General features: G+C 33.2%; 1 long non-coding RNA gene across 1 annotated transcript; it reads right to left on the bottom strand.

Moving 5' to 3' along the window:
- Positions 1 to 8,043: 8,043 nt before the first annotated feature.
- Positions 8,044 to 10,652, bottom strand: LOC104864841. Its single transcript, XR_002025485.1, has 3 exons — positions 10,593 to 10,652; positions 9,612 to 9,641; positions 8,044 to 8,161 (listed from the first exon to the last, which is right to left on the bottom strand). It is a non-coding gene; the product is annotated as an uncharacterized LOC104864841 (long non-coding RNA).
- Positions 10,653 to 11,170: the final 518 nt, after the last annotated feature.

The raw sequence follows: 11,170 nt of genomic DNA, 5'->3' as shown, positions 1-11,170 counted from the left end.
CCTACTTATGGTTACAGGTACATTTATGGACCCACTACTATCCCTGAACAGCTTGAAGCTGGGTTTCCACTGAGGAGACCAGATTGGGACCCCAACACTGAAACAGCAGAGTAAACTCCAGGATGTGTCTCAGTGCACAAGAGAAAATTTCATTCAAAAAGCTAAAAGTGTCCCTTCTTTATCCAGAACAAGGATTTAATGGGGCTGGTGAACCTCCACAGTCCTTACTAATACTACGATTTTATGGAAAATATGTTATGTTACTATACCTCAGAAAAGGTAATTTAATAACACATCTCGAAAGTTTTGGACTGATCACTTGGAAATTCCACAGACTTAAGCTTATCTGCAGGACTTTGGTGGACAGATTCAAGTTTTTCTCAAAACAACATTTGGAAACTTGCTGCTGCATTGGGAGAAATACATTTATGATCAGATGTCAAAGTTACTAAGTTTCAATATTTTGGGCATGGTGCCTCTAATATGCAAAATACCATAAATACTGTGTTAACTCAAGTCAAAGAACAAAAGAAGGGAAGAATTTCTTGTGTTAATGCTCCTTATATGTTATTAGTGGGAAATATAGAGATTGTTTATGAAACTAATAATGAATCTAATAATGAATATAATATCAGCTATCTTAATTGTAAATTGACCAATTGTATATTCTCAGAAATGATGATTTCCTTTCATTCTGTGATGATTTTGAGACAACCTCTCTTTGTAATGTTGCCTGTAAAAATTAATGAGTTCTGGTATGAGGATCAAGGGTTACAAATGTTGACAGAGGTAGAGAAAGCTATATGTCAAGCCTCCACAACCTAAGGCATAACCCCTGCAGAGGCTGGTAGTCAAAGATGGGTAAGAGAAGTGTAGAGAAATATCCAACCTAAGACAGAGCATGAGTATTACATTTTGTACGGCTTGATGATGGATAAGGGATTTCTCTGGACATTTCTCACCTAAGACAGGCACAGTCTTTCTGCTGAGCTGGGAAAGTCCCTGCTCTAACTATAACAAAAAGGGGGAAATGTGGAAGCCAGTCATGGCCCACTGGCATTTGACATTTGAAAGATAACTTCTTTCTTTATAATCAAGGCATTGACACAATGTGTGGTCAGGATGTTCCTAATTAGAATTTGTTAACATTTGTTCCTTTTTAAGGACTCCATCTGTTAAACTTGTTTTTGACCCTGCATGGGAGAAACTCGAAGAGGTAGCCAAATATCTGATGTTATCTTTAGGAGTCAGGTGCTTCCTGTTAAAGATCTGACGTTATCTGTAGGAGTCAGGTTCTTCCTGCTGATGTGCCTTTAAAAGGAGCTGTTTCTGTGAAATAAATCAGACTTCTCTTGGTCTCCACTCAGGCTTGAGTGTTCTTTCCTTTCTCAATCCTTACTCCCCAACTCAGACATGTTTGTGTTGTGACGGCTGGGCTGCCACAGTTATGAAATGTCCTAGTGTATTAGGGAAAGCTTTTGGAGGAAATAAAAGATAATGGAACAGTGGGTAATAGTTAAAAGTGTGAGTCTGGAGTCACAGGTCTAAATTTGGATTCATACTCCAATTGGATGTTCTTTGTATACATCTTTCAGAAACTGGGTTTTCTCATTTTTAAAAGATGGATAACCACTTTCTATGCTTTCACAAAAAGTAATTTAGAATCTGTAAAGCTCTAAGCTTGAGGACATTATAAGACCTCAGCATATTACAGTTTTTGTTTATGCTATTCTGGAGGCCATTGTATTTGTGAGGTGGTGGTATATGATGAGATATATGGTTAGAAAAGCAGAGAAGTACTAGCTAAAGATCTGGGCAAACTAAGTCAGAAAATAGCTCCAAAGAGTGTCTACATACTAATGCCCAGAATCTGTGAGCTAATTTGACAGAAGAATAGGTGCAGATGTGTTTGAGAATTTTGAATTGGGGAAATCATTCTATGTTATCTGAGTGGGCTCAGTGTAATCACAAAGAGTTCATAAGGGGAAGGAGTCAGAAGCATCAGAATCAAAGAAGAAGATGAGGTGAGAGAAGGAGAAGTATTTGAGGATGCTTTTCCTGGTACCGAAGCTGCAGACAGGAATCAAATCTTAGGGAGTGCAGGAGCTGGAAGAGTCAGAGGGACATTTTCCCCTAGAACCTTGAGGATAAAGCTTTTGCTGTGCTGGTATCTTCATTTTAGGATTTTTGAATTCAGATATTGCAAGATAAGAAATTTATGGGTTTTTCAAAAAGGCATTCTTTTTTCTTATTAGTGTAGCAATAAGATACTTTTAGTACATATAGCCCTCTTCTGAATTCATACTTCATGCTCTAGTCAATGAATAATCATTACAATTTTTAATATAGGAATCATGCTGTCAGGTATGCAATTTAGAACTGATATTATGGTTCCAATACAAATTTGAATCAGAGATGAGCAATATAATATTTTAAAGAATGGAAAAATTTCTCAGAATCTAGACTCAAGGTAAATAATGTTGAGTACATGACCTTGTAAGAAGTTGCATCAGATTTTATGACCTCAGATATTTAAACAATTTATAAGATTGTAGAATCAAATATGTATAGAATTAGTAATGAAAAAATAAGCATGACAGCAAATACTAATTTTCAATAACAAACTAGAGAAACTATTTTATGTGATTGATACCACATATATCAACAAACTTTAGAAAAGAAAATATTTTATGAACTGTATGACATAATCAATAAGCTCTTTTCTCCTACCATTGTATACAGTACCATGTTTCAAGGTCCAAAAATACTGAGCAATTGAGAAGCCCTTAAGCATAAGATGCATTCATTTAACAACTCTTCTGCATCTGAATTGAATATATTAGCTGAAGACTCATTGAATAGAGAGATGATACTTGAAATATAGCTTTGAGTGCCTGGGAGAATTTTAGTTCCTGCCACATAGTCTTTCAGGACATGAAATGCCTTATGTTGACATCTACCTACCTTAAGGCGAAGTCCTAGAAGGTTCAGACTTAAATCCTACCTGGCATCATCTAGAGCAACTTTTGAGTGAATGATTAGATATTATAGAGAATGTATCTTGAGCTGAAATTTGCATTCATATTTTACACCTTAAGGAAATCTGTATGTATGGTGACATTATGTGAAAAATTTACTTAATATAAAATCTCTTTAATGTAGAGTTCACCATGAAAAATAATAGCACAGAAACTGTTAATTTTATCACAGAAGTTTTAAATTTCTTTATTTGATAGCCTATGAAATTTTCAAAATAATAATTTTAGCCACAGAAAATTATCATTAACTAGTGAGTTTATAAAATTAGCTTTTTTTAAAATCATGTAAAACATATCATTGTTATATGTAAAATATATGGAAATATAAAAAATCTAATGTATTTGTTAGATTATAATGAGCTTATAGTAAATAATATATTTCTTTAATTGTTTTGATAACATATAAACTTTTACTTTGGAATAAGTTTTGATTTTAAGTGTAGAAACTCACTTTATTGTAATACTTTTATTACATCCAACCAAAATGTATTTAATTCATCAAAAGTGTTATTCACCCATAAATCATTTTAAGGAAATGATATTTGAATATTATTTGAAGATCTGAATATATTTCAATCGGGAGCACTATCTACAACAAGCAGAAATTAATTCCACAGCAATAATAGTCTTGAAGCATATAGTTATGTAAGTCCTTGTAACCCCTGTAAAATGGCACAAAGGATGAAAGTTGCAAAGTGTTGGTTTAGATCCAGAATATTTCCCCCAGAGGCTCATCTACTGAGAAGAGGGACTTTGGAAGGTGCTTGCATGGTGGGGCACTGTCCTTAGAGTTCATAGATAAGAATGCTGAGAGGTCTTCTTGGAGAGGAAGCAACGTGGACCGGATCTGGAAGGGTCTGTCTCCTTCCGGCTTCTCTCATCACTTCCTGCTTCCTGGATGCTGTGACATGAGCAGGTTTTCCCTGGCCACGCCCTTCCACCACGGTGTTGCTGCCTTGGGGTCAGTCAGCCATGGACTGTACATGTGAGATATGATAAACCACTCCTTTAATTTGCATGTGCCAGGAAATTTGTCTCAGTGAAGAAAAAGTAAATAAAACAAGAAGTAAATTAGTATTTTATATATATATCTCAAAGTATTTGGTATGTCATTGATGACTTGCAGCAACAGTAATAGAATGATTCTTGCGATAACATTATGTGTATATATGTATGTGTCCAGGTGAACGTATGCAGGAAAGAGTCAGATAGTCCTCTCTACCTGGTATGTAGATGATCATGAGCAAAGCAGTCCTCCACACTTACCATGCCAGTTTCAAAAACCAAATGAAATGGCATATCACATTCTGGTCTACAGCAAGTACTTGCTTTTTCAAGCATTTTCTATTTGTAGGGCTTTGTTTCATGGAGTTGAAGAAGGTAAAATAATGTGCAAAAATTTAACAAACCTTTAATCCAATTTTAATTCAAATTTAATTTAATCCAATTTTAGTCTAAACTCTTTAGATCCAAATTAAGTACCCAGGAAATTATATAATTTACAAGATGTTATAATTCTTAATTTGCCTCGATTTGTATTAGAATCTCAGATGAAATCCATGTTACATTCCTGAGGTTGGCAAATATTCATTCTGTGAGGTTAAATTTCTTTTGTGAAATAGCCAAAAAATTTTGGATGCCTTTCTTAGGTACAATTTTTTCTGATTAGCTGTCTTTCAGTCAGAAAGTACATATCATTGAAGAAATTAACCTAATTTTCTTTGTGGCTGGTAAGGTAGAAAAGGCAACTCTAAAAATGCTTTGAATGATAATAGACTCATGAAAAATGTGCAATGTTTTCCAACCAATTTACTTGAATGGTGCACTAAGTATTTGGATATGTTAGTGAGTTTCTCAGGTATTTCTGTTTTTTTCTTAATAATCCTAATGTACATAATTTTGAAATACTATGCACTCTATATTATAAATATCCAAAACTTCTCTTCACATTATATAAAGTATTTTTTATTATCTTGTTAACAGAATAACTTGACTTAGTGCCAGTTAGCAATTACATAATTGAATTCTAATAACGTCAAATGGTTTCCAGATACTGATGTATAATTAATCCTGACAAATTAGGGTTACATGATAATATGATGAACTAATTCTGTTTCAGAAAGAAGGTTAAATTACAAGATACTGAATTGGTAGTGAATCTAGGAATCTAAATTAAAAATGAAAAAAACATACAGCTTAAAATTTAAATAAAACCCTGCAAAGTTTAAAACTTTTAATTGCTCAAAGGCACAAATTTAATTTAGTAAACAGAAATAGCAATTTATCTTCAGATACTGTGCTGGTATATTTCTTGGTGTGGTAGATTTAAAATGAAGTGTGACCAACATTCTACAATGATAATTGGAAGCATTTCCAGTTCTGTGTTACATCTTGCCAAACAATTGGCACAGTGGATTGAAAAGGGGGGAAAAAAAAAGATTTAGTTTCTTGTTAAATACACAGAACCAATCTGTCTGGGATTTTGTTTCATTTTCTTTTTTTCATGTTCTTTCTTCCTTTCTTTTCTTTTCTCCTTTTTCTCTTTCTTTTTCTTTCTCTCTCTCTCTCTGTCTTTCTTTTTTTCTCTTTTCCCTTTCTTTTTCCTTCTTTCCTTTCCTCCATAATTACCATCATCAAATTATTTTTAATGAATGTACCGTTCACTTCTTTAAGCTGAAAGGCCCACATACTACATTAACTTGTTACTCAGAGGAACTCAACATTTAAGTACAGAGTCTGAGAAATACTTAAAAGCTATATTTTCCCAGCAATACAGAAATTTTTGTATATATTTTCTTTTTGCATGCATTATTGTTTTAGTATCTAATTTTCAGTAATTTGGAGTGATGTAAAAGTCTGAGTCAATGAATATCAAAATATTTGAATAAGATATAAAATATTTTAATTAGCCTGGGGCTTTGCTTATACAGTATAAATATTCTTTTACTCAAATAGCTTCTGGGTTTAAAATCCCCTATTTATCTGAAATGGATCTATAGTGAGATTTGTGGCTTCGCTTTAAGGTTGCAGCAAACATATTTTAACAAAAGTCTGGCAATTCTTTAATTTATGTGTTATTGGGATATAAATAAATTACTCTAAGAGTTAAAATTTTCCAAGTATGTTAGTGCACATTCATAACCCCAAAACTTAGGAGGCTGAAGTGGGAGAACAGTGAGTATGAAGCCAGCCTTAAAGGTATGGCGAGATCATGACTCAATAAACAAATAAAGAAATAATTGCCATCGATCTTCAACTTAGGGCTTACTTTGTAATTGAAATCATGACCCATTTATACTAATTAGAAAACTCACAAATTGTCCTCAACTTTTATTTTTAAAGTTCATTTTTCATTAACTTTAAAATAATGGAGCCTGTGTTACCAACCTTGAGTCATCTTAAATTCTGACACAAAAGTGGACTGGAGAAGGCACCTCACTCAGCACCTCATCGCCTCAGTCTATTTTCTTCTTTCCTTGGTGGGAAGAAACTCTAGTAACCTTGATCTCATATATGGCTGGCGAGTTTTCTTTCTTTCTATAGAGTCTCATTTTTGTCCTAGCTTTTATTTGCTTATCATTTATCCTTCTCATCTTGAATATATATTCCTTGCTATGGACCCTCCTAAACTTTGCAAAAGTTTTTTTCTTTTCCTTTAGTATTTTTAAATTTTAAATAAGTACTTCCAGATCAAAAGATTTCCAGAAGTCACCCTTTTTATTAATTGAAGAAAACTGAATGTGAATTGTTTGAATTGTCTGAGCTTAAACCAAGAAGCTTCAGGCATAGAAATGCAACCTTTCTTTGCAATGTTTTGCAGAATCTAGGGCACTCCGGGTGCTAAGTTATCCACTTAAAGAACTCTTTTTCTTTACTCATAAAAAGAGAGGGCAAGTATTTATGAAGCTAATGCTGAAAGGCAGAATAAATCCTTAAATCCTCCTCAACTTAAGACTGTTAAGAAAATAGCTTACTGAGGACTTACAATCTTGTTTCTGAAACACTGCTCATTTTCCCCAATGGATTATTCTATTCATAATGTGAAAATTTAGTAGCACAATATCTAAAAAGGAGGACAATATTATTTCTACAAAAGTGAGCATTCAAGAGGGAATACAAGTTTAAGTAACAAGGGCAGAATTCTTTTTAAAACCCGACTAAATATAGCATACATTAAAAACTGCAGATATATATATACACATGTATCCACCCCACACACACACCCAGCACCACCATCAAAATGGTTTTAAATAACCACAGCCTATTGAGAAGGGATAGACATATATGTGAGTAGGCTGATAGATGCACAATACAGATACACAGATAGACAAATACATAGATGTATGTGCAAAGAAAAAGAAAACTTGATCTGACTTCTCTGTATATTATTACCTTTAAATTTTATTTTCATCATTCAAAAGATGGAAAAATTTCATAAAATATTTCTCTTTACTTATTATATAATTTTAATAGTAGTAATTTATCATTCTTGTACTTAACCACATAAATTTCAAATGTCATTTGTATGGGGCTACAAATATTTTGGTTCTTGTATATGTTACCTATAAAAAGCTCTCTGGTAATAAAGGAAACTAACAAGCCTAGATACATCTGATCTTGATGAAAGAATCAAGCAATCAAGCACTACAAACAGCCTTGTTTTTTATTAGATTTATTGACCTACCAAAGGGTAAGAAGCACAGAAATTTTCAACTTATAAAGTTGCTGCCATTTCTGTTGATTTCCAAAGGTCAGGCTGGAGCTCTCAGGCACACTTAGTCCTCAGCTCATCTTCCTGGGTTATCCAGTGCTAATTATGTTTTCTCTCAGTTATTTCTACATTTGATGACAAATTAGATAAACTTTCTTGCCAGAAAAAAGATATGATTAATATGGGTCAACTTTAAGCATAGCAGCATTTTGAAGCCAATGAAAAATAGTCATTTTATTCTACCACGTTATTTGTTGGTATAGTTCACCTCATGTGAGCGATAGACTTGCAGCTCTTCAGTCTCCTCCATTTTCCTGACCTCTTTCACTCCACATCAAATCTTTTCAGTTATTTCCTTTTTTCTCTAATTTCCTGTAGCTTAGGCTTTGTGGTGCTTCTTTCCTTATTTTTCCTTAAAAAGAAACCTGGATTTTAGAAGAACATTTTTTAAACACATTGTAGTTTGTTGTGCTAATATTAGCAATCTTGTTGCAAAGTAACAACAAAACCTCACAAATACAAATTTACAATGTTATATTATGGATAAATATTATCATCACACAAATATCTAATAGAGCTAAAGATTGGCTGGTATATATGTGAAAATACATGAATTTTGGACAACATGTACGTAAAGGTCATAAAATTTCAAAAGCTCATATTTTAATGGAAAAGTCTGAACACAAAATTCTAATTCATATGTGTATTGTCAGTCCTTCAAAGCCTAAATGAAGAATGTTTACCATAGTATTACCTGTAGTGACTGAGTAAAACACAATTGTATGTTTAATACTGAAGAAAGAATGAATAAATTATGCCATTAGAATATTATATAAATTGGAATTGGTTAACTATATAGTAATTGACTCAGATTTTCTGTGAGATATGGTTAAGTAAAAAGAAAAACAGATGTAGTTCCATTTTATAAACAAGTGAGTTAACTCTCAGAAAAACATGTTTACATAGAACATTGTGTGTATATATACATGTACAAATATGCATAAGTAGGAGAAATCATGGAAGTGAGAGATAAGGAAAGCAGTTTCATCGCAGATATAAGGGAATGTTCTTTATTTTTAATTTTTATTTATTTATTTTGGCACTGGGAATCAAACTCGGGTTCTTGTACTTGTGAGGCAGGCGGCGGAACCACTGAACTAAATCTCCAGCCAAAAGTTCTTTAATATAGCATAAATACATAAAAGTTATATCTGTGAAAACATAAATAGGTATGTGCAAAAGCAAACAGAAAAATGATAATAATGACTATTTCAGAGAGAATTAGAGCTTCTCTTTTTAATTTTTTTTGTTGTTCTAGTACTGTAAATTACTTTAAGGATGTACTAGTTGCTTCACTGTAGGGGCAAGGAGCAGAGGTAAAAGTGAGAAAAGAAAGGGAGTGCGAACTCCTGCTTGGCCACATGGATTGCCTATTTGAGGTACATGGTCATGCCTCTGAAGTAAGAACAGAACACATGTGTGTGATCTCCCTGTGAGCGTGGTGCAGGGAAGTCTATGAGTTTTGATCCCCCCCTCACACACACACATGGTAGGAGAGAAATGCAAAGGAATTTAAGATGTTTGCAAGAAATTATGAAAAATCATGAAATCTATTTTAAGCAAAGACTAAAATGTACTTGAAGAATGATCAATAGTAAACATAATCAGTACAACTGAAAATTTAGTACATTTAATGAAATACTTATTAGTGTATATTTGGATCTAGGTTAACAAAGTAGAAAGAAATATTGCATGTCAGAGTTGTTTTTTTTTTTTTTTTTGAGAATGAATCTCACTATATAGTTATATAGTTCAGGTTGGTCTTGAACTCACTATGGAGCTCATGCTGTTTTAGAACTCACCACAATCCTCTTGACTCCTCCTCCAAAGTGCTGAGTTTATAGGTATGTACCACCATGCCATCAGGAAATTAGAAGTTGGGAAAAATATGTTAATATATACAAAATATTGAGAAAAGTTTTAAGACTGTATATTTATAGAATTTTCAACATTTGTGAAATCCTATGCTGGCTCAGTGTGTGCGTGTGTGTGTGGAGGGGTGATAATTGAATACAGTATGCCATCAAAGATACTCTTGTGTGTAACACTTCCTTTTGCTAAACAACAATGAAGACCGAATCCTATATTTAAAATTGTACATTTGTGATCATTAGAAAGCAGTTAATAAATAATCCTATAATTTCTTCCGACTCATTAAGTTGCACATTATTCCTCCTTTACTACACTTTTATTTTTAATGCCTTATATAGGAATCAGCTTTAAATAACCTTGTTCATCTTGCACAACAGATAAACCTGGTATTAATGTAGACATCCAGGATAAAGTCATTATGAGTAGCATTTTTGTGGCAGACACCGATGGCCAGAATGCTTCTTTACATTTGTTGTGTTAATATCTTTGCCAGAAGACACATTTGGATTAACCATGATCCTCCCCTGCTTTAGAATATAAACCCCTTCCTGTTGATTTTAGGTATTGGTATTACTGATGACAATATACATTTCAGTCCTTGAGTCTTTGATTAATTGCATTTTGTGTGATCCTGGATTTGTCTGGCTCTTTCTTCAGTTTCTTAGAAACATCCACATTTTTCAACTGGTCCTTCTGTACCAGGTTTTTCTAAAACATCATCATAGGATAGATTTGTAACCCTACATGGGGTTGCAAATTTTGGCTTTGCATCTCTTCATCATGAAATTGGCTAAGTCAACACAGAACAAAGATATTATTTCTGGAAAGCACTACTGTACATAGAAGGCTAACATTAATATAGTATTTGTAGAAGTGACAAGCTATCCATGGCATCTTGAAACTGAACTTACCAAGTTCAACTCCTTCTCCTGATTCCCCAGATGCCTGTGGCCACTTCTGAGCTATACACTGAAATAGCAAATATAAAGAGGAGAACTAGTTTAGAAACAATAGTTTTCACTGAATATAATTAAAATATATTATTTTTGTGGCTTTCATGAAATATTTAAATATTTTAAATGCCTTCCTAGGGCCTTGAAAGCATCTCTTCATTGCTAAATAAAAGCATCTTTGACATATTTTACAGCTCTTCCATTTTTCCTCAGGATTTTTCTCCTACAGATGTACAAAAGAGTTAGGAGATTAGAATAGTTGAAGTTTTAAAATAAAATTATTCACTTTCATCACAGATCCATTTTACACATGCAAATAAAATATGTGCTTTTCTCCATGCTTTGGATTAAACAGACATGACAATAATGAAACATTTGAAGACCTAACCATGGACAGTGTTCCTCATTGAAAATGTCTTCTTTAGGAGTAGTATTTGTTTTGACTTTCTTTTATGTCCCATGAGTTTTTAACCCTGGAACCAAGAAGGCTAATAAGTATGCCTATGCTTTGAAAAATGGAAGAAATATGTGGTCAC

Source organism: Fukomys damarensis, unplaced genomic scaffold (genome assembly GCF_012274545.1).
Source record: "Fukomys damarensis isolate Sample0158 unplaced genomic scaffold, DMR_v1.0_HiC HiC_scaffold_29, whole genome shotgun sequence".
Taxonomy (NCBI): Eukaryota; Metazoa; Chordata; class Mammalia; order Rodentia; family Bathyergidae; genus Fukomys; species Fukomys damarensis.
This window is presented reverse-complemented; position numbering and strand designations above follow the sequence as displayed.